We start from the raw sequence: 22,688 nt of genomic DNA, 5'->3' as shown, positions 1-22,688 counted from the left end.
TTTCCCTGATTTGAATCCCGTCCTCCTTCAAATAGGATATCTCTAGACTTCCCTATAATAACTGCAATGATTTTATCCATTTTGCGAATTCCTACTTTGTTTTAAGTATATTTATTACTTTGTTTATAGATACATTATGTAAATTGATCAACTTTAAATAGAAAAAATAAAGTAAAGAGTAAATAAGAAAACAGAATATTCTGTCTCATAGTTCTGAAATAGAGTTCTTTATTTTTATTTTATAGTATTACTTCTCATTAATTATACTGCATAGATTAGTCCTACTATCTTAATTAGGTTCTAATTTAGTAGTATTCTCATTTTTATTTAATAGTCTCTTATTATTTTATTATTAAATATTAAATAAAGGATAGAGCTATTCTTTTTTCTAGAGATTCTAGAGAAAGCGAGACAAAGTGAAACGAGAAAGTTTTCTTTATATAAGAATTAGATCTACATACACCATATCTAAATAGAATGGAAATCCAAAAGAAAGGGAGTTGGGATTCCATTGGATGAATCTTTAAAGAAGATGCAGCACAGAGGAAACAAAGGCTAAACTAAGCGCTTTTGTTTGAACAAAAAAGATTCTTGTTTCACCGAGGAAAAGAGAGAAGTTCTGGATAAATTGACAATGCTGAATTGAATTGACTAATTTAAGTTCCGCCTATTCCACATTAATGGGAGTACATTATGTTTCTGCTTCACGAATATGATATTTTTTGGACATTTCTAATAATAGCAAGCCTTATTCCTATTTTGGCATTTCGATTTCAGGACTTTTAGCCCCGGTTAGTGAAGGACCAGAGAAGCTTTCTAGTTATGAATCGGGTATAGAACCCATGGGAGGGGCTTGGGTACAATTCCGAATACGCTATTATATGTTTGCGCTCGTTTTTGTTGTTTTTGATGTGGAAACCGTCTTTCTATACCCTTGGGCAATGAGTTTCGACGTATTGGGTGTATCCGTTTTTATCGAAGCTTTGATTTTCGTGCTTATCTTAGTTGTTGGTTTAGTTTATGCATGGCGAAAAGGAGCCTTGGAATGGTCTTAACTGAATATTTAGACAAAAAAAAAGAAGGAAAAGATTCTATTGAGACAGTTATGAATTTGATTGAGTTTCCCTTACTTGACCAAACAAGTTCCAATTCTGTTATTTCAACTACACCAAATGATCTTTCGAATTGGTCAAGACTCTCCAGTTTATGGCCCCTTCTATACGGTACCAGTTGTTGTTTCATTGAATTTGCTTCATTAATAGGCTCACGATTCGACTTTGATCGTTATGGATTGGTACCAAGATCAAGTCCTAGGCAAGCAGACCTAATTTTAACAGCCGGTACGGTAACAATGAAAATGGCTCCCTCTTTAGTGAGATTATACGAGCAAATGCCTGAACCAAAATACGTCATTGCTATGGGAGCCTGTACTATTACAGGGGGAATGTTCAGTACGGATTCCTATAGTACTGTTCGGGGAGTTGATAAGTTAATTCCTGTGGATGTCTACTTGCCGGGCTGCCCACCTAAACCGGAGGCAGTTATAGATGCCCTAACAAAACTTCGTAAGAAGATATCGCGAGAAATAGTTGAGGATCGAACTCTATCTCAAAATAAAAATAGATGTTTTACTACCAGTCACAAGCTTTATGTTAGGCGCAGTACTCATACAGGAACTTATGAGCAAGAATTGCTCTATCAATCACCATCTACATTAGATATATCTTCTGAAACTTTTTTCAAATCCAAAAGTTCAGTACCTTCCTACAAATTAGTGAATTAGGAGAGGGGCTCTTTTGTGTAGAAAAATAAAAAGCAGGGCAATCTTTCAAACTTGCATCCGAAATGTGAAATATTTATACAAAGAGGGAGAGATGAAGACAATGCAGCAGGGTTGGTTATCTAATTGGCTAGTCAAACATGAGGTGGTTCATAGATCTTTGGGCTTTGATCACCGAGGAATAGAGACTTTACAAATAAAAGCAGGGGATTGGGATTCCATTGCTGTCATTTTATATGTATATGGTTACAATTATTTACGCTCCCAATGTGCTTATGATGTAGCACCCGGTGGATCTTTAGCTAGCGTGTATCATCTTACGAGAATACAATATGGTATAGATAATCCAGAAGAAGTCTGCATAAAAGTCTTTGCCCAAAAGGATAATCCTAGAATTCCGTCTGTCTTCTGGATTTGGAGAAGTGCCGATTTTCAAGAACGCGAATCTTATGATATGGTGGGAATCTCTTATGATAATCATCCGCGCCTTAAACGTATCCTAATGCCTGAAAGTTGGATAGGCTGGCCCTTACGTAAGGATTATATAACCCCCAATTTTTATGAAATACAAGATGCTCATTGAATGATAAGAAATTCATGCTCACTTATACAACACAACTCCAGATTTTATTCAAGTCAAGGAATATTTTTAGGTTCTTTTCCTAGATGAAACGGAATACCTATTTATAATTAATTCCTAATTATACAAAAGCATTCCAGATAGACTGAGCAAAAAAAGGGTTTCATTTGGATTCCCCTATTTTGAAAATCGCATATTAATTTCCTTCATATGAACAGAAAAATAGGATGACTCAAAGAAGTTCTCTACCAGGAACTTTGTACCGCGCACATTACTTAGCACAACTAGGAAAATAAGATAAGATAAAGATAAGCAAGACTAAAAAAATATTCGTCGGAATAGCGGAATACAAAATTAAGAAACGCAAAAAAATAAAGGGGAATCTCACCCCCTTCTTTATCATAAAGAAAAGATATATTTTAAAACTTCTTTAAAAAGAAGTGCCTCTATATTTATATTATAGATTTATCCACTTAGATGAATAAATATTATTAATGAATATGTATCACAATCCATCTCGAGGTATTTGGATCAATACCTATTCGGTGGATCTTTTTTTTTTCTCTGCCAGGAACCAGATTTGAACTGGTGACACGAGGATTTTCAGTCCTCTGCTCTACCAACTGAGCTATCCTGACCTTTTCTTGTGCATCATCCTAGTAGAGTATTTGTATCTATGTCAATTAAAAGGACTAAAAATTAATTAAAGTATTTCAAATTTAAAATTTGAAAATGGGGGGGTAGTCCTATGCATTGTGCATGGTTTACTTAAATAAAACTTAAAAATAGAGTGAATAACCAAGATTTCTTGCCGATACTCTAATAAAAAAGAAATCTATTCAATGAATAGGATAAGATCCATTGAGTTCTCTTCGCATTCCTTTGTGAAAGAGTAGAATGAGAAAGCTAATGAATCTTAAACCCATTGCATTGATAAAAAGAAAAAAAAGAGGATAAATAATAATAATATAGTATAGTTAGGGAATAAAAGAGGATTTGGGGATAGAGGGACTTGAACCCTCACAACTTATAAAGTCGACGGATTTTCCTTTTACTAGAAATTTCATTGTTGTCAGTATTGACATGTAGAATGGGACTCTCTCTTTGTCCTCGTCCGATTAATCCACTTTTTTAAAGATCTCGAAAACTTTGAATTTGAATTGAAGAATTTGATTATTCAATATTCGATTGGAGTGGATTCACAATAATGAAAAAAAAAAATTATGATATGAGTTTTTTATTTCATAATCATTATCATTTCTAATTTCATTTTTAAAAAAGATAAAGAACCTATATTATAATTATAATATAATATGAGTTCTGTGATTAATCGTTTGCTATGTCAGTATCTATACGTGTTTATTAAATGTATAAGGTATAAAACCCCTCTTTCTCTAATTTAGAATTAGAAGGAATTCCACTAACAACACAACGTAATTAACTCGATTCGTTAGAACAGCTTCCATTGAGTCTCTGCACCTATCCTTTTCCTTTGTATTCTAGTTCGAGAACCCCTTGTTTTCTCAAAACACGGATTTGGCTCAGGATTGCCCTTTTTTAATTCCAGGGTTTCTCTGAATTTGGAAGTTACCACTTAGCAGGTTTCCATACCAAGGCTCAATACAATCAAGTCCGTAGCGTCTACCGATTTCGCCATATCCCCATTTCCCTCTTCTTTGAGACCAGGATTCCTTGTGTAATTTCATCCATCTCTTAGTTTTTTTTTTGAATCATTGAGTTCATCACTCAACGTAGTCTAGCAGTTCAGTTCGACTCTATTTGAGAGACCTCGCTTGCTTATTGCAATTCAGAATTGAATTGATTCTATCCTTGATGTATTTGCAATTCAATCCGAATCAATATATCCAAAAGTTTTTATCTCCCCCACCTCCCGTCTTACTTTTTTATAGTATTCAAAATTATACTATAACGCTTGATATTTATTCTTTTTTTCTAATCAGAATTAGCAATTTTATTTACTCTGACTCTATGTTCCCCTTAGTGAAATATTAATCCTCAAATTATTAACAAATAATAAAGTCTATAATGATCAAATGAAAATACCAATAAATTCTATAATTTTATTTTTTAATATCCTATAGTTAAGCATATCAAGCTAACTTTATCTTTAAGAAGTTTTAGTATTTTTTTATTTTTATAAGTATAACTTCAAATTTAGAACTAGTTAATAGCTAAGATTAATAACTAATATCTGAGATTTTACGGATTTCCTATACTATACCTATTTCTATTTGTTACACTATTTCCGTTATGTAAGCCCACTTAGCTCAGAGGTTAGAGCATCGCATTTGTAATGCGAGGGTCATCGGTTCAAATCCGATAGTCGGCTTTTTTTTTCTCTATCGATGTTCTACGAACAAGAATCTCTTTTTTTCCGAATTAAATGGAGAATCCAGGATCTTTTATGTTTTTTACCTTACAATTTTGCTAGATACAAAACAATAAAATAAATAATATATATACAAAAAATAAAGATTTTGATGAAATTCCATTTTTTTGGGTACTTTAGTTGATTTTACTCTGTTTATCCTGTAGTTTAATTCAGTTTTAATTTCGATGTATTCTGTAATGTAAATACAATGAAATTAATTGTGTAAAATGAAATTTCAATAAAATAAAAAAAGGAGTCTTCATGTCCCGTTATCGAGGACCTCGTTTAAAAAAAATACGCCGTCTGGGAGCTTTACCAGGACTCACTAGAAAAACACCTAAATCCGGAAGTAATCTTAAAAAAAAATTCAATTCTGGGAAAAAGGAGCAATATCGTATTCGTCTTCAAGAAAAACAGAAATTGCGTTTTCATTATGGTCTGACAGAACGACAATTACTTAGATATGTACATATCGCTGGAAAAGCAAAAAGGTCAACAGGCCAGGTTTTACTACAATTACTTGAAATGCGTTTGGATAATATCCTTTTTCGATTGGGTATGGCTTCAACCATTCCTGGGGCCCGCCAATTAGTCAACCATAGACATATTTTAGTTAATGGTCGTATAGTCAATATACCAAGTTTTCGTTGCAAACCCCGAGATATTATTACTACGAAAGATAACCAAAGATCAAAAGGTCTGGTTCAAAATTATATTGCTTCATCGGACCCGGGGAAATTGCCAAAGCATTTGGCGATTGACACGTTGGAATATAAAGGACTAGTAAATAAAATCCTAGATAGGAAGTGGGTCGGTCTCAAAATAAATGAGTTGTTAGTTGTAGAATATTACTCTCGTCAGACTTGAACTTAACGAAAAAAGGAAAGGTTCATAGAATTTTCTTCCCCTTCCCCTTTCCCCGAACTAAATCGCCCTAAGACCATTACCATTAATTTGTATTTTCCCATCAACTAGCTAAAATTGATTAACCCTAGGATTAGGATCCTTTTTTCTTTTTTCCTCTATGTGTATTTTACATACCACAGTAATTTGCTATAGAGAATTTCTAATTTCTATTAAATCAAAATAAGATAATATAAGATATTATTGCTGGAAAAAATTGTTATTTGATTTGATACATTGTGATCCTTAACGTTGATGAATTAAGAAAAACGGAAAGAGAGGGATTCGAACCCTCGGTAAACAAAAGTCTACATAGCAGTTCCAATGCTACGCCTTGAACCGCTCGGCCATCTCTCCTACATAACTTATTATGGAAAATAAACTGAGTGAATAGCGAGTTTTCTTATTCCTGCAGTACAGGTACAACCGCAACCACTCGGGGGTTCCATAGTTCTGGAAAAATTCCTTTTGATCTAAGTGGAAGGATACAGGATTTTTTACTAGAAATTGCGCTCGCTATAAAAAAAAAGTTTTAATTTGGGTTTTCCCGCAACTAAAGAAAAAGAAAATGGAAGAATTCTTCTTATTGCATAATAAAATAAAGAGAAACCTTAGAATTCCGTTTGCATAAGATACGCTACACCATACTATCGAAATCAAAAATAGGGTATGAGACAATTAATAACTTTGAAAACACGAAATAGTTGATAACATAAGTTGTTGTTCAGAAATAGCAAAGTGGAATGAAATCCATCTTAGTCAAATATTTCATATCTCTTCGTGTCCAAGCAGAAGGAAAAGGATACAATTTGAGCTGAGCGGAAAATCCATATCTCTATCTCTCTTATCCATTTAAAGCATATGGATTTAGAGTAGAGCATATGGATCAATCTATTTATAATTATAAGAATCGAATGTGTTTGTTTTTATGTTATTTTGTGAGGAATGAAAAACAATTCTATATAGAATGGGTTGGGAATTATGCCTAGATCCCGTGTAAATGGAAATTTCATTGATAAGACCTCCTCAATTGTAGCCAATATTTTATTGCGAATAATTCCGACAACCTCAGGAGGAAAAAAAGGCATTACTTATTATAGAGATGGTGCGATTTGACTCTTTTTTTTTGCTTTTTTTTAGCCCTACCTATACCTCAGTCTTACGAAAAAGAGAGGGGGTTGGCATAGAGAGAACCAAATTTGTAAAGCAAACAAACCCACGCTTCGGGAAGGTGAGGCGAACTAACAATTCCTTCCGTCGTGTATCCTCGATTGATGCGGCTTCAGATACTTCAATTGTAGATTTTGAGTATTGAGCCGAAAGGTTACACCTACAGGATATGGTATGGTATGGATTACAGGCCAATCCTACTCTATTAGTATCCGTAGGCAGCATAGGGGAGAAAAGGCACTACACCTCGAAATAGGAATCAACAAGAGAAAAACTTTGTTAGAAATTACCCCTTTCCTGATCGGTATCAGGGCTGGGAAGAATGGTTGGGATAACAAACAACCATCAGGTTTGTACTTTGGATACCCCTATAACCATCAAAGATCGTTGAAGTAGCTAATTCCTCTAAATAGGAGGCGTTGAGAACAAAGAAATTATTGGAGCTATCGTTTTCCTCTAGCATTAATAGAATTCATTGGTGTTAAGAAAAACCTCTTGTGGGAAGGTTGGCTAGAGATTTCTTGGAAAAATACCAGCCCCTTTCGGTTCATAATGAGACGGGACTAATTCTATTTTGATTCTATAGATTATTTCGCTTAGTACTATTATGTACAGAAGGGAGGAGCCGTATGAGATGAAAACCTCATGTACGGTTTTGGAACGGAGATTTTTTGAATAGAATGAACGACCGTAACGGATGTTGGCTCAATCCGAAGGAAATTATGCGGAAGCTTTGCAAAATTATTATGAAGCTACGCGACTAGAAATCGATCCCTATGATCGAAGTTATATACTCTATAACATAGGCCTTATACACACAAGCAATGGAGAGCATACAAAGGCTTTGGAATATTATTTCCGGGCACTAGAACGAAACCCCTTCTTACCGCAAGCTTTTAATAATATGGCCGTGATCTGTCATTACGTGCGACTATCTCCACTATAGAAAGAAAAAAAAAAAGAGAGGATCAAATTTTCTAGTAAATACTAGAAAAAAGGGCTTTCTACATAGGGATCGTAAAAACAACGATTTTTCCCTATCAGCTGTAGGAAGGAAGGACACTTCACGAGAATCAAAAAACGAAGAAAGTATGGCCTATACTACTACTCTATGGATAAAGTTTCTCAAATTGATAGAGAAAGCACCGTAAAGATCAATTAGTGAGCGACTGGGTCGATACAACTAAAAAAAACTGCTTACTTATCCCATGATATGGGGCAAAATTTAGGAATCCGCTTATGTAATAGAGCCGATCCACTAAGGGATTAAGCAGCGGTGTAGTATCAGATCCCAAAGATAGTAAGTTCTTTTTTCTTTCTTATGGAAAAAAGTCTTTTTCAAGGATTCTATAGAGATTTCATATATGAAAACGGGATAGTTACCTTTCAGAAAATTTGAACGAAGGCTCTATATCTATCTATGCTTCATTCTTCTGAAGGTGGGAAAAAAGATCAAACTGATTATTGATAAAAATTAGGGTTTGAAACTTAGGTAATTAATTTCTTCTGCTTAACCCAAGAACAAATTGGATCGATTTTTGATAAATCGAATTCAGTTAAGATAGGGGAAATTCAGATAGCAATTTCTGAGCCGTATGAGGTAGGAAACTCTCAAGTACGGTTCTAAGGGAAGGAACTTCCTATTCCGACCGAGGAGAACAGGCCATTCTACAGGGTGATTCGGAAATTGCGGAAGCTTGGTTTGATCAAGCTGCTGAATATTGGAAACAAGCTATAGCGCTTACTCCGGGAAATTATATTGAAGCACAGAACTGGTTGAAGATTACGAAGCGCTTTGAATTTGAATAAGACCATGCTCCTTCTTTTTCATAAAATGGGTGGTTTGGTTGTTGATCCATTAATCAAATAAATTAGGTCGTAAGATCGAATCAAGAATTTCATTATATCCATTTCTTATACCTTCTATTTTATATGATATTTCATAAGAATAAACCATAGGGATAGGGTCTAGAATAGAAGTAATAAACTGAATAAAAAGAGGGGGCAATCTAAATATTGCTAATATATTAGGACCATCTTATTAATAATTCTAATGAGTTATCTTGGAATTTAGAATCAAATAAAAAACCCTATATTATGCTCAAGGAAAGTAGATATAGATAGGAGCTTATGCCCTCAAAAAAAAATACACTAGTTTCTTAAATTAAAAATAAAAAAGATTTTTTTCTTACGTCGAGAAATATTTGTTTTTCAAGATAAACAATGTCCGTTAGGCACCTAATCTTTATGTCATAATAGACCCGAACACTTGCCTCGGATTGACTTCAATATATAATTGCTCCAGTGAATAACTAAAAAAAAATAGAAGGATGGTAGATAGTAAAGAAAAGAACTAATCACAATATCTATCTTTCAAAATCTATCTTTCAAAATCTATCTTTCAAAATATATATCTTTCAAAGATTCACTAAAAAGACAGTTGGCGGGTCTCTTTGTATGTCTTGTCCGGAAAGAGGAGGACTTAATGATTATTCGTTCGCCGGAACCAGAAGTAAAAATTGTTGTGGATAGGGATCCTGTAAAAAACATCTTTTGAGGAATGGGCCAGACCCGGCCATTTCTCAAGAACACTAGCTAAGGGCCCTGATACTACCACTTGGATCTGGAACCTACATGCTGATGCTCACGATTTCGATAGTCATACTGGTGATTTGGAGGAGATTTCTCGAAAAGTCTTTAGTGCTCATTTCGGGCAACTTTCCATTATCTTTCTTTGGTTGAGTGGCATGTACTTTCATGGCGCCCGTTTTTCCAATTATGAAGCATGGCTAAGTGATCCTACTCACATTGGACCCAGTGCTCAGGTAGTTTGGCCTATAGTAGGGCAAGAAATATTGAATGGTGATGTAGGCGGGGGTTTCCGAGGAATCCAAATAACCTCTGGTTTTTTTCAGCTTTGGCGAGCATCTGGAATAACTAGTGAATTACAACTCTATTGTACTGCAATTGGTGCATTGATTTTTGCAGCGTTAATGCTTTTTGCTGGTTGGTTCCATTATCACAAAGCCGCTCCCAAATTGGCCTGGTTCCAAGATGTAGAATCCATGTTGAATCACCACTTAGCGGGATTATTAGGACTTGGGTCTCTTTCTTGGGCGGGGCACCAAATTCATGTATCTTTACCAATTAACCAATTTCTTGACGCTGGGGTGGATCCTAAAGAGATACCACTTCCTCATGAATTTATCTTGAATCGGGACCTTTTGGCTCAACTTTATCCTAGTTTTGCCGAAGGAGCAACCCCTTTTTTCACTTTAAATTGGTCCAAATACGCAGAATTTCTGACTTTTCGCGGAGGACTAGATCCAGTAACCGGTGGTCTCTGGCTGACCGATATTGCGCACCATCATTTAGCTATTGCTATTCTTTTCCTAATCGCAGGTCATATGTATAGGACCAATTGGGGTATTGGCCATGGACTTAAAGATATTTTGGAGGCTCACAAGGGCCCATTTACAGGACAAGGCCATAAGGGTCTTTATGAAATCTTAACAACGTCATGGCATGCTCAATTATCTCTTAACCTAGCTATGCTAGGCTCTACAACCATTGTTGTAGCTCATCATATGTATTCTATGCCTCCCTATCCATACCTAGCTACTGACTATGGTACACAACTTTCCTTGTTCACACACCACATGTGGATTGGCGGATTTCTAATAGTCGGTTGCACATGCAGCAATTTTTATGGTAAGAGACTATGATCCAACTACTCGATACAACGATCTATTAGATCGCGTCCTTAGACACCGCGATGCAATCATATCCCACCTTAACTGGGTATGTATATTTCTAGGTTTTCACAGTTTTGGCTTGTACATTCATAATGATACCATGAGTGCTTTAGGCCGTCCACAAGATATGTTTTCGGATACTGCCATACAATTACAACCTATCTTTGCTCAATGGGTACAAAATATCCATGCTACTGCGCCTGGCGTAACAGCTCCTGGTGCAACAACAAGTACTAGCTTAACGTGGGGAGGCGGCGAGTTAGTAGCAGTAGGTGGCAAAGTGGCTTTGTTACCTATTCCATTAGGAACCGCAGATTTTTTAGTCCATCACATTCATGCATTTACCATACATGTGACTGTATTAATACTTTTGAAAGGTGTTTTATTTGCTCGGAGTTCCCGTTTGATACCCGATAAAGCAAATCTAGGTTTTCGCTTTCCTTGCGATGGGCCTGGCCGAGGGGGAACATGTCAAGTATCCGCCTGGGATCATGTTTTCTTAGGTTTATTCTGGATGTACAATGCAATTTCGGTAGTCATTTTCCATTTCAGTTGGAAAATGCAGTCGGATGTTTGGGGTACTATAAGTGATCAAGGGGTGGTAACTCATATTACAGGGGGAAACTTTGCACAGAGTTCCATTACGATTAATGGGTGGCTTCGAGATTTCTTGTGGGCACAGGCATCGCAAGTCATTCAGTCTTATGGTTCTTCATTATCTGCATATGGTCTTTTTTTCTTAGGTGCTCATTTTGTCTGGGCCTTCAGTTTAATGTTTTTATTCAGCGGCCGTGGTTATTGGCAAGAACTCATTGAATCTATCGTTTGGGCTCATAACAAATTAAAAGTTGCTCCTGCTACTCAGCCTAGAGCCTTGAGCATTATACAAGGACGCGCTGTAGGAGTAACCCATTACCTTCTGGGTGGAATTGCCACGACATGGGCATTCTTCTTAGCGAGAATTATTGCAGTAGGATAGTGGCTAGGAGGATTTGAAAGGCATTATGGAATTAAGATTTCCCAGGTTTAGCCAAGGCTTAGCTCAGGACCCCACTACTCGTCGTATTTGGTTTGGTATTGCTACCGCACATGATTTCGAAAGTCATGATGATATTACTGAAGAACGTCTTTATCAGAACATTTTTGCTTCTCACTTTGGGCAATTAGCAATAATCTTTCTATGGACGTCCGGAAATCTGTTTCATGTAGCTTGGCAAGGAAATTTTGAATCATGGATACAGGATCCTTTACACGTAAGACCTATTGCTCATGCGATTTGGGATCCTCATTTTGGTCAACCCGCTGTGGAAGCCTTTACTCGAGGAGGTGCTGCTGGTCCAGTGAATATTGCTTATTCTGGAGTTTATCAGTGGTGGTATACAATAGGATTACGCACCAATGAGGATCTTTATACTGGAGCTCTTTTTCTATTATTTCTTTCTACGCTGTCCTTAATAGCGGGTTGGTTACATCTACAACCCAAATGGAAACCAAGCCTTTCGTGGTTCAAAAACGCGGAATCTCGTCTCAATCATCATTTGTCAGGACTTTTCGGGGTAAGTTCTTTGGCTTGGACAGGACATTTAGTTCATGTTGCTATTCCCGCATCCAGGGGGGAGTACGTTCGATGGAATAATTTCTTAGATGTATTACCCTATCCCCAGGGGTTGGGACCCCTTTTGACGGGTCAATGGAATCTTTATGCCCAAAACCCTGATTCGAGTAATCATTTATTTGGTACCGCTCAAGGAGCGGGAACTGCCATTCTAACTCTTCTTGGGGGATTCCACCCACAAACGCAAAGTTTGTGGCTGACCGATATGGCTCACCATCATTTAGCTATTGCATTTATTTTTCTCATTGCCGGTCACATGTATCGAACTAACTTCGGAATTGGGCACAGTATTAAAGATCTTTTAGAAGCGCATACTCCTCCGGGGGGTCGATTAGGGCGTGGGCATAAGGGCCTTTATGACACAATCAACAATTCGATTCATTTTCAGTTAGGTCTTGCTCTAGCTTCTTTAGGGGTTATTACTTCCTTAGTAGCTCAACATATGTACTCTTTACCTCCTTATGCATTCATAGCACAAGACTTTACTACTCAAGCTGCTTTATATACTCATCACCAATATATTATATTGCAGGGTTCATCATGACAGGGGCTTTTGCTCATGGAGCTATTTTTTTCATTAGGGATTACAATCCGGAACAGAATGAGGATAATGTATTGGCAAGAATGTTAGACCATAAAGAAGCTATCATATCTCATTTAAGTTGGGCTAGCCTCTTTCTAGGATTCCATACCTTGGGCCTTTATGTTCATAACGACGTCATGCTTGCTTTTGGTACTCCAGAAAAGCAAATCTTGATCGAACCTATATTTGCCCAATGGATACAATCTGCTCATGGCAAGACGACATATGGGTTCGATATACTCTTATCTTCAACGAATGGCCCCGCTTTCAATGCGGGTCGAAGCCTATGGTTGCCCGGATGGTTGAATGCTGTTAATGAGAATAGTAATTCGCTTTTCTTAACAATAGGACCTGGGGATTTCTTGGTTCATCATGCTATTGCTCTAGGTTTGCATACAACTACATTGATTTTAGTAAAGGGCGCTTTAGATGCACGCGGTTCCAAATTAATGCCAGATAAAAAGGATTTTGGATATAGTTTTCCTTGTGACGGCCCAGGGCGCGGCGGTACTTGTGATATTTCTGCTTGGGACGCATTTTATTTGGCAGTTTTCTGGATGTTAAATACCATTGGGTGGGTTACTTTTTATTGGCATTGGAAACATATCACATTATGGCAGGGCAACGTTTCACAATTTAATGAATCCTCCACTTATTTGATGGATGGTTAAGAGATTACCTATGGTTAAACTCTTCACAACTTATCAATGGATATAATCCTTTTGGGATGAATAGTTTATCGGTATGGGCGTGGATGTTCTTATTTGGACATCTTGTTTGGGCTACTGGATTTATGTTCTTAATTTCCTGGCGGGGGTATTGGCAGGAATTAATTGAGACTTTAGCATGGGCTCATGAACGCACACCTTTAGCTAATTTAATTCGCTGGAGAGATAAGCCCGTGGCTCTTTCCATTGTGCAAGCAAGATTGGTTGGATTAGCTCACTTTTCCGTGGGTTATATATTCACTTATGCAGCTTTCTTGATTGCCTCAACATCAGGCAAGTTTGGTTAATTTAGTTTTGTTTTTTGTACTGTATCAGCACCTAGTTCATTACTCTTGATAGAGAGGGAGGATCTGCCTTTTTAGATTTCTTTTTCTATTTATTTTTTCCATCTAGGATTAGAACCGTATACTTGGTAATAATAGCAACGACACATTATGGCAAAAAAAAGTTTGATTCAGAGGGAGAAGAAGCGGCAGAAATTAGAACAGAAATATCATTTGATTCGTCAATCTTTAAAAAAAAAGATAAGAAGCAAAGTTTCTCCCTTGAGTTTGAGTGAAAAAACGAAAATGCGAGAAAAATTGCAATCCCTACCGCGTAATAGTGCACCTACACGCCTTCATCGACGTTGTTTTTTGACCGGAAGACCTAGAGCTAACTATCGACATTTTGGGCTATCCGGACACGTACTTCGAGAAATGGTTTATGAGTGTTTGTTACCGGGTGCAACAAGATCCAGTTGGTAAGGATAAAATACCCTTTCGTATTTGTATGGATTTCTGGAATTGATAATCATAGAGGAGCCCTCTTTACCATTCTGTATAAATGGACTATTCTATTTGTATAGATATTGGTAGAGGGGCGTATCCAACCCTCTTTTATCCACTAGTTACCCCTCTTTAGTTTAAGAGTATAGAGCAGTTTGGTAGCTCATAAGGCTCATAACCTTGGGTTGCGGGTTCGATTCCCACTACCGGCTCCATACTCCTTCTTTATGATATATGCATGATATAATATATACATCATGCATTTGTATCTGGATTTTTTGATTTCCTAAAAGAGTTTTGGTCTAACAGTTTTTTCTCGGAAGAAGCAAAAAAATAAAAGAAAGAATAAAATATGAAAGAAAAGCGTCCATTGTCTAATGGATAGGACAGAGGTCTTCTAAACCTTTGGTATAGGTTCAAATCCTATTGGACGCAATCTTATTTCTATCTATTCTTTAAATAACTATACTGAAAACTAAAAACAAAGAAAACTTTTTTGCATGATTCAAATGAAAAAGCTTTCTCAACGATTCCTATTCTACTAACAAGAGTAGACATGCAAAATTTATTTGTTACTGAAGAGAAAACCGTTCCAGCTGTTCCTGAATAGCTTCCTTCAAAAGGATTTCCGCTTGCTCGGTGAATGTCTTGCTAGAAGATATAATTTCTTGGAATTGAGGTTTAGTATCTTTTAGATGTTTACGTAACTCATCCAGAAATTTATTTACCTGTTCAATTTCTAACGAATCAAGATATCCTCTTGTTCCGGTATAAATAGTAGCTATCTGCTCTTCCACTGGGAGAGGATTTGCCTGGGATTGTTTAAGCAATTCCCTTAATCGTCGACCCCTTGCCAATTGATTCTGACTTGTTTTATCGAGAGCAGAGGCGAATTGTGCAAAGGCTTGTAACTCTGCGAATTGCGCTAGTTCCAATTTTGATTTGCCAGCTACTTGTTTCATGGCTTTAATTTGAGCCGCGGATCCTACTCTGGAAACAGAAATACCCACATTAATAGCGGGTCGAATTCCGGCATTGAATAGATCCGCAGATAAGAATATTTGTCCATCTGTAATGGAGATTACATTAGTAGGAATATAGGCGGAAACGTCTCCAGATTGAGTCTCAACTATTGGTAAAGCGGTCATACTTCCTTCGCCTAAAAGAGAATTTAATTTAGCGGCTCTTTCTAAAAGGCGTGAATGCAAATAAAAAACATCCCCTGGATAAGCCTCACGGCCGGGAGGTCTTCTTAATAGAAGGGACATTTGGCGATAAGCTTGTGCCTGTTTGGAGAGATCATCATAAATTATTAAAGTATGCCGTTCGCGGTACATAAAATACTCAGCCAGGGCTGCTCCCGTATAAGGAGCGAGGTATTGTAATGTAGCAGGTGAATCCGCCATTTCAGCTACTACAATAGTGTATTCCATAGCCCCCTCCTCATGGAAAGTAGTTACTACTTGAGCTACGGAGGATGCTCTTTGACCGATAGCTACATAAACACATATTACACCTTGCCCTTTTTGATTGAGAATTGTATCTGTGGCTACTGCTGTTTTGCCAGTCTGTCTGTCCCCAATAATTAACTCTCGCTGACCGCGCCCTATAGGGATCATCGAATCGATAGCAATAAGCCCTGTTTGAAGAGGTTCGTATACGGAACGCCTGGAAATTATACTTGGAGCAGGAGATTCAATTAAGCGAGATTCGGAAGCTATAATTTCGCCTTTCCCATCAATAGGTTTAGCCAGAGCATTTACAACACGACCCAAGTAAGCCTCACTCACGGGTATCTGAGCAATTCTTCCTGTTGCTTTTACAAAACTTCCCTCTTGTATCATCAACCCATCGCCCATTAATACAATCCCAACATTTTTGGATTCCAAATTCAGAGCAATACCCCTAGTACCTTCTGCAAATTCGACTAATTCACCTGACATTATTTCACCAAGACCTATAATACGAGCAATCCCATCCCCCACTTGAACTACGCGACCTATATTCTCAATCCCTACTTTCCTATTATATTGTTCAATACGTTCGCGGAGAATTTTATGAATTTCGTCGACTCGAAGGGTTGCCATTAGTGTTTCTTGACTCTTTTTTCGGAAGCAAGGGGAAAAATAATGCCTAAATTCTAAACGAAAGTAGAAGTTCAAGGCCTAATTAATTTAATTATCTCTTCCATTCCAGGGACCCGAGAATGCCAATATTAGCACGAATCGTACGGAAATGTAACTCGGTATTCAAACAACTATTCAGAGTTCCTAGAGCTCCTTGTACGGCCTGTTGGAAAACCCGCTGTCGGACCTGATTCATTGCCCTTTGTTTTTCAAAATAAAGGGTTTCGTTTTTAGACTTTTCCAATTGTTCCAAACTAATAGAAGTAGCATTAATCAAATTTGCTTTTTCTCGTTCTATCTCAGAGTATCCATTCATTCGATACTCATCCGCTTCTAGTTCGACTTTCTGTAATCGAATCCGAGCTTTTTCGAGTTGCTCAATGGTCCCTCTACGCAATTCTTCTGAATTTCGAATAGTACTCAAGATCCTCTGTTTTCGATTATCTAATAAATCTTTTAATGAAAGTAGATTATTTTGTAAGTTTACAACTTTTATGATCTCTTCCCGAACCAAACATGAATCTTTCGATTCATTTGGCTCTCACGCTCCTTTTTTTTTTTTCTATAGCTATTTCCATATCTTTTTTTTAAGTAATGAGCCTATCCTCTATCTTCTTTTTTATGTTTATATTTCAATATACCGAAACCTATATAAGACTAGATAAATATTAAGAGGACTCTTCCGCCTAGATAAAAATATATCATGGTCAGCAAAGTTGTTTCTTTATTTTTATTTGCCCTCTAGTTAATAATTTCAATTTCATTAAGAAAAACTAACTAAATAAATGGAAAATGAAAATTAATAGAATTCTTTTTTATTTTTTTTTTTCTTCAAATCCAAAAAATTTCTCTTTTTTATACATAGGTCGTCGATTCGGCATTGGTTAAAAAGGGCAGGGTGCCCCCTTTTTTTTTTCTAGTAAATAGTTCAAACCATTTTATCGATATGAGTGTTCTATATCAGATAAATTTTACATTAGCTATTTCCCGTTTAAATTCGGTACTAATACTAATATAGTTGTAGAAAGAGTACCTCTTTTTTGCCTGGACTTCAAGCAGTTTAGCTTTAACCGTGTTAATGGTCTCACATTCTTGGTTTATAGAGAATCAAAGTTGATTTACCAATGAGTCGCGAAATGCTATGGTTCTTCCATATGATTTCTGAATTTATTCAGAAGTAATTCGTCGAGATCGTGCACCCCTTTTCTTATTTATCCGAAAAATACTAAAAAATATTATAAAGTGCAGCCGGATAGATCCAATCTATTCTTGAAATAGACAACTCGCACACACTCCCTTTCCAAAAAAAATCAAAAACACCAACCACTACAGTTAGATTTATTAGATTTGTTCGCTAAAATATCGGTATTAAGCCCGAAACTGCCAGCGGATGGCCAGTGAGCTAAAAAAACGAAAGAATGGGTTACATTTTTCATATGCTCTCCTCTTATAGATAGGACGAACAAAGAACAAAGTTTTTCGATCACTTACTTCGCTCGCCCTTTTTTGATCGGTTTTTTTAATGCAAATAGATTCAATCTAGTAATTTCTTTTAGATTAAGTCTTACGTCTTGTTTGACCGGTGAAAGACTTCCTTTGTTGAAATGTTCTGTTCCCAAAATTCCTAAAATAAAAGGAAAAAACTTTCCACTTTCCTAAACTAAGGACGGGAAATAAGAAGGTGAGCATATCTTCTAAATTAATAATACTCAACTCAGCCCTTCCTAGAATGGGGTATTATCTGTCCGATAAATAGATAATTCCAGGAGTAATAAATAGGAGTAAATTAAATAAAGTATTGATATAATTGGAATTGCGGAAGCAAATACCAATTTACTAAAAAAAGAAAAAAGTATCTAATCGAAATCGAAAGAATTTTTTTTTAAGATTAAACAAAAGGGTTCGCAAATAAAAGCGCTAAGTGCCACAACTAGTCCATAAATTGTTAAAGCTTCCATAAAAGCTAGACTAAGCAATAAAGTACCTCGTATTTTACCTTCTGCTTCTGGCTGTCTCGCAATACCTTCTACAGCTTGTCTGCAGCAGTACCTTGACCAACTCCAGGTCCAATAGAAGCAAGCCCTACGGCCAATCCAGCAGCAATAACAGAAGCAGCAGCAATTAGTGGATTCATGGTGAGTAGTTCCTCGTGTCAAAAAAAAGAAATGGTTAAGGATACAATCAACCAATAAATTCTTACTTCTAAGCTCTATTGGGGAGAAGTAAAGTAACTAAAAAGTACAAATTGAAATCAAATTGAAATGATAATGTGAATTGTCCGAACTACATAGAAGGGAATTCCATATCCATATATCGGATTAGATAATGAATCTAACCTAGGAATATATAATATAATATCCTATATATATATACATTTGTTTCTTCTATTTTGTTTGCATATTTTCTCATTTTCTATTGAATCGGATTCTAAAATCATTGCTTAAAGTGGAAACCCGCATAAAAGAGGACTCCACTTATAGACATTAAGGATATTATAGTATAGATCTAGCCTGACTCCACCCTCCTTAATGCATATATACTTTGAAAATTCCATAATATAGTCTATTCTCTCTCCTACAACTCTAGGCTATATATTCATACGCATTTCTAACTATTTTTTTGCAACCAAGCAGATTATCTGGAACCATGCATGAATTGAGCTAAGCTGCAAAAAAAATACTATTTCCAAAAAGAGTCAATTCAATGATGACCCTCCATGGATTCACCTATATAGGCTGCGGCTAATGTTGCAAAAATAAGAGCTTGAATACCGCTTGTAAATAATCCAAGAAACATGACCGGTATAGGGATTACTAAGGGGACTAAAGAAACAAGAACAACAACGACTAATTCATCCGCCAATATATTCCCGAAAAGTCGAAAGCTAAGCGATAATGGTTTTGTGAAATCTTCTAGGATGTTAATTGGTAAAAGGATTGGAGTTGGTTTAATATATTTCTCGAAATAGCTCAATCCTTTTTTGCTAAGACCAGCATAAAAATATGCCGCTGACGTGAGTAAAGCTAAAGCAACAGTAGTATTTATATCATTCGTGGGCGCTGCTAATTCCCCATGGGGTAACTCTATAATTTTCCAAGGTAAAAGAGCACCCGACCAATTCGAAACAAAAATAAAAAGGAACATAGTTCCAATAAAGGGAACCCAGGGACCATATTCTTCTCCAATCTGAGTTTTGCTCAAGTCTCGAATAAACTCAAGGACATATTCAAAAAAATTCTGACCGTCGGTCGGGATGGTTTGTGGATTCCGAACAGCTATGACAACTGAACCTAGCAAGATAGTAATTACGACCCAAGAAGTGATGAGTACTTGGGCATGAATTTGGAAACCTCCTATTTGCCAATAGAAGTGTTGGCCTACTTCTACACCCGATATATCGTATAACCCCTTGAGTGTTTTAATGGAACAAGGTATAATATTCATATTGTCCTCTGATAAAAATTGAACTTCAAAAAAGGAATTCTTTTGATTCAACCATCTCTTTCTCAACTCAGCAACTTGAAGTATTAATCTTATATTTAGGATACCAAGAAAGCACATCAGATCATAATATATATCAATACCCTCTAATATATATCAATATTCCCCTTCTTTTTTCTATGCAAAAAAAATTCTATGCAAAAAAAAAGATATAGTAAAGTAAGTGATTCCATAAATTTACGCAGTTGCCCAAGAATTCACTATATATTCTTAATCAACGATTTCTTATATAGAGAGAACGGCCCCTCACAAATTGAAAATACTAATTTGTTAAGAATCAATCGAATTGAAGTCATAGTGTCATCGTTGGCTGGAATCGATATATTCGCGAGATCCGGGTCACAATTTGTATCGACTAAAGAAATAGTAGGAATCCCAAAATGGCACATTCCCGAAGAGCTATATACTCTTTTTGCTGATCAAGGACGATCACAATGTCTGGCAATCTCGTCATATATTTGATCCCGCCGAGATACCTTTGCAAGGTAGATAATTTTCTCTTCAAGATTGCCACATCTCTTTTTGGGAGATGGTGGAATTTTCCCATTTTTTCTTCTGCTCTTAAGTCTCTAAATTGAGAAAGTCTAGTTTTCGTAATCGACCAATTCGTTAACATACCACTGAACCACTTTTTATTAACATAATGACAACGAGCCCTTATTGCAGCTGATGCTACTAAATCTGTTGCTCTTTTTTTGGTACCAACAATTAAGAAACTTTTTCCCTGACTTGCTGCATCAAAAACTAAATCACAAGCTTCTGATAAAAAACGAGCCGTTCTAGCGAGATTTATAATATGAGTACCTTTACGCTTTGCCGAAATGTAAGGGGCCATTTTAGGATTCCATTTCTTAATACCATGACCAAAATGAACTCCTGCTTCTATCATCTCTTTCAAATTAATGTTCCAATATCTTCTTGTCATTTTTTCCACACTTCCTTTTTTTTTTAACCCTACCATTCCATTACGGAATTTAGTTCTTTTTGAAGATTAAGAAAGATCCGAAATAGCTTGAAATAAAAAATATTTTTTATGTATCCTTAAATGATATAGGGTTAAATGTTAAATGGGGGTTCTTATGTCTCATAAAATTGTTTGTTACGTCAGAATCTGAAGAAACTAATTCTGTATGGAGAAACAAAAAATCTCTCATTTCCGACGCGAATAGATTTTTTTTTTTTTATTTCGAAATAAAGGTTCTTGTCTTGTGGGGAACGATGCACAAATTTTTGGAATCCGGTACCAACAGGTATAATCCCCCCCAGAACTACGTTTTCTTTCAAGCCTTTCAACCAATCAATGCGACCTCGTAGGGCAGCTTTTGCTAAAACTCGAGCAGTTTCTTGAAAACTTGCTTCAGATATGAAACTTTGGGTATTTAGGGAAGCCCTTGTTATTCCCAATAAGATTGCCCGATAATAGATCGATTCATCCAAAGCTCGTCCTGCTCGTTCCGCTCGCAATAGTCCGATTAATTCCCCAGGCGAAAAAACATTAGACATTCCATCTTCGGAAACCCGCACTTTTGATGTTACTTGGCGTATAATAATCTCTATATGTCTATTATGGATCTGTACCCCTTGGGATCGATAAACCTTTTGGATTTTATTAACCAAAGAGATACGACTTTGGGCTATGGTTAGCTCAGCTCCAATCAAGAATCCCCAAGGGACCCCAAGAATTCTTGGTATTCGCTCATTCCAATCCTCAATTCTCCTTTCGAGATTCGGGGATAATGAATCAATTGAACGCGCTTCAAAGATTTGTTCCACTTTTGGAAGACCTTGCGTTATGTCACTAGATCTCGATTTTTCATATATAAACGTAACTAACCTATCTCCCTTGTAAAGGATTTCTCCATAATGACCATTAACAGTTGCTCCTGTAGTGGCCAAATAAGGTTTAGCTGCTCTTATAACAAAGGAATTCATATTTACAATGAAATTTGACCGGATTTTTTTATGTGCGATTTAAATAGACATACATTTTCACAAATAAATTGTCCAAGGTGAATTATTGCCAATGTCTCTTCCCAAGAATCATGATGGACAAAGTGACAATTCAAAAGGAATGGATCCAACATTATGTTACTATCGAAATTAGAAATCCTTTTATTTTCATCTATTAAAGAGTATTTAAGTTCTTGAAGTACTTGGAAGGTTTGTTTTAAATTGTCAACGAACAAATATTTTTTTAACAGGATTTTATTATGCGTTAGTAAATAGTAAGATGAAGAAAAATGCGATATACTAGCTACAATAGCGCCTAAGGGCCCAAAAATTTCTCGAATAGGAATTCTAGGATTCCATTCTTTTATCGCATTGGGATGTTTTGAATTCTTGAATAAACCAATTCGAGAACAGTTGGATGCCGACAAAATCATCAAAGAGTGGTATTCTTTATTTCGATTCAACAAAGTGCCAATAGCTTCTGGATGTTGGCTAAGTGATTCAATCTTCGCCTTGGAATAAAAAGAATTGATATTGGCGCGATCTAACCTATTATGGGGAATCGGTCCTGCACTTGTCCTACCATACCTTTTTCGTGTATACGAAATAGTGGACTTGACTAACTCAATTCTTAGGAAATCGCGAATAAGATCATTTGCTCTTACCTCAACAAGGGAAGCACCAGCCTTTTCTTTTTCTTCTTGTTCCCAATTCACTACTAAGCAAGTTCTAACAAATTGACTATTTGTGTGATAAATTCTTTGAGTTAACTTGCTATTTTCATGAGAAATAAAATTGACAAGTCGAATTTGGAGATTATTTTCTTCTTGCAAGAGAT

General features: G+C 36.4%; 3 non-coding genes across 3 annotated transcripts; 2 read left to right on the top strand and 1 right to left on the bottom strand.

The window, feature by feature from the left end:
- Nucleotides 1-4,637: 4,637 nt before the first annotated feature.
- On the top strand, nt 4,638-4,710 carry TRNAT-UGU (transfer RNA threonine (anticodon UGU)). The gene has a single exon. It is a non-coding gene; the product is annotated as a tRNA-Thr (tRNA).
- Nucleotides 4,711-5,925: 1,215 nt separating this feature from the next.
- TRNAS-GGA (transfer RNA serine (anticodon GGA)) lies at nt 5,926-6,012 on the bottom strand. The gene has a single exon. It is a non-coding gene; the product is annotated as a tRNA-Ser (tRNA).
- Nucleotides 6,013-14,636: 8,624 nt separating this feature from the next.
- On the top strand, nt 14,637-14,708 carry TRNAR-UCU (transfer RNA arginine (anticodon UCU)). The gene has a single exon. It is a non-coding gene; the product is annotated as a tRNA-Arg (tRNA).
- The last annotated feature ends 7,980 nt before the right edge of the window (nt 14,709-22,688 follow it).

This window comes from Aegilops tauschii, unplaced genomic scaffold (genome assembly GCF_002575655.3).
Source record: "Aegilops tauschii subsp. strangulata cultivar AL8/78 unplaced genomic scaffold, Aet v6.0 ptg001159l_obj, whole genome shotgun sequence".
Taxonomy (NCBI): domain Eukaryota; kingdom Viridiplantae; phylum Streptophyta; class Magnoliopsida; order Poales; family Poaceae; genus Aegilops; species Aegilops tauschii.
The sequence above is the reverse complement of the archived record's forward strand: the minus strand, read 5'-3'. Positions and strand labels throughout refer to the sequence as shown.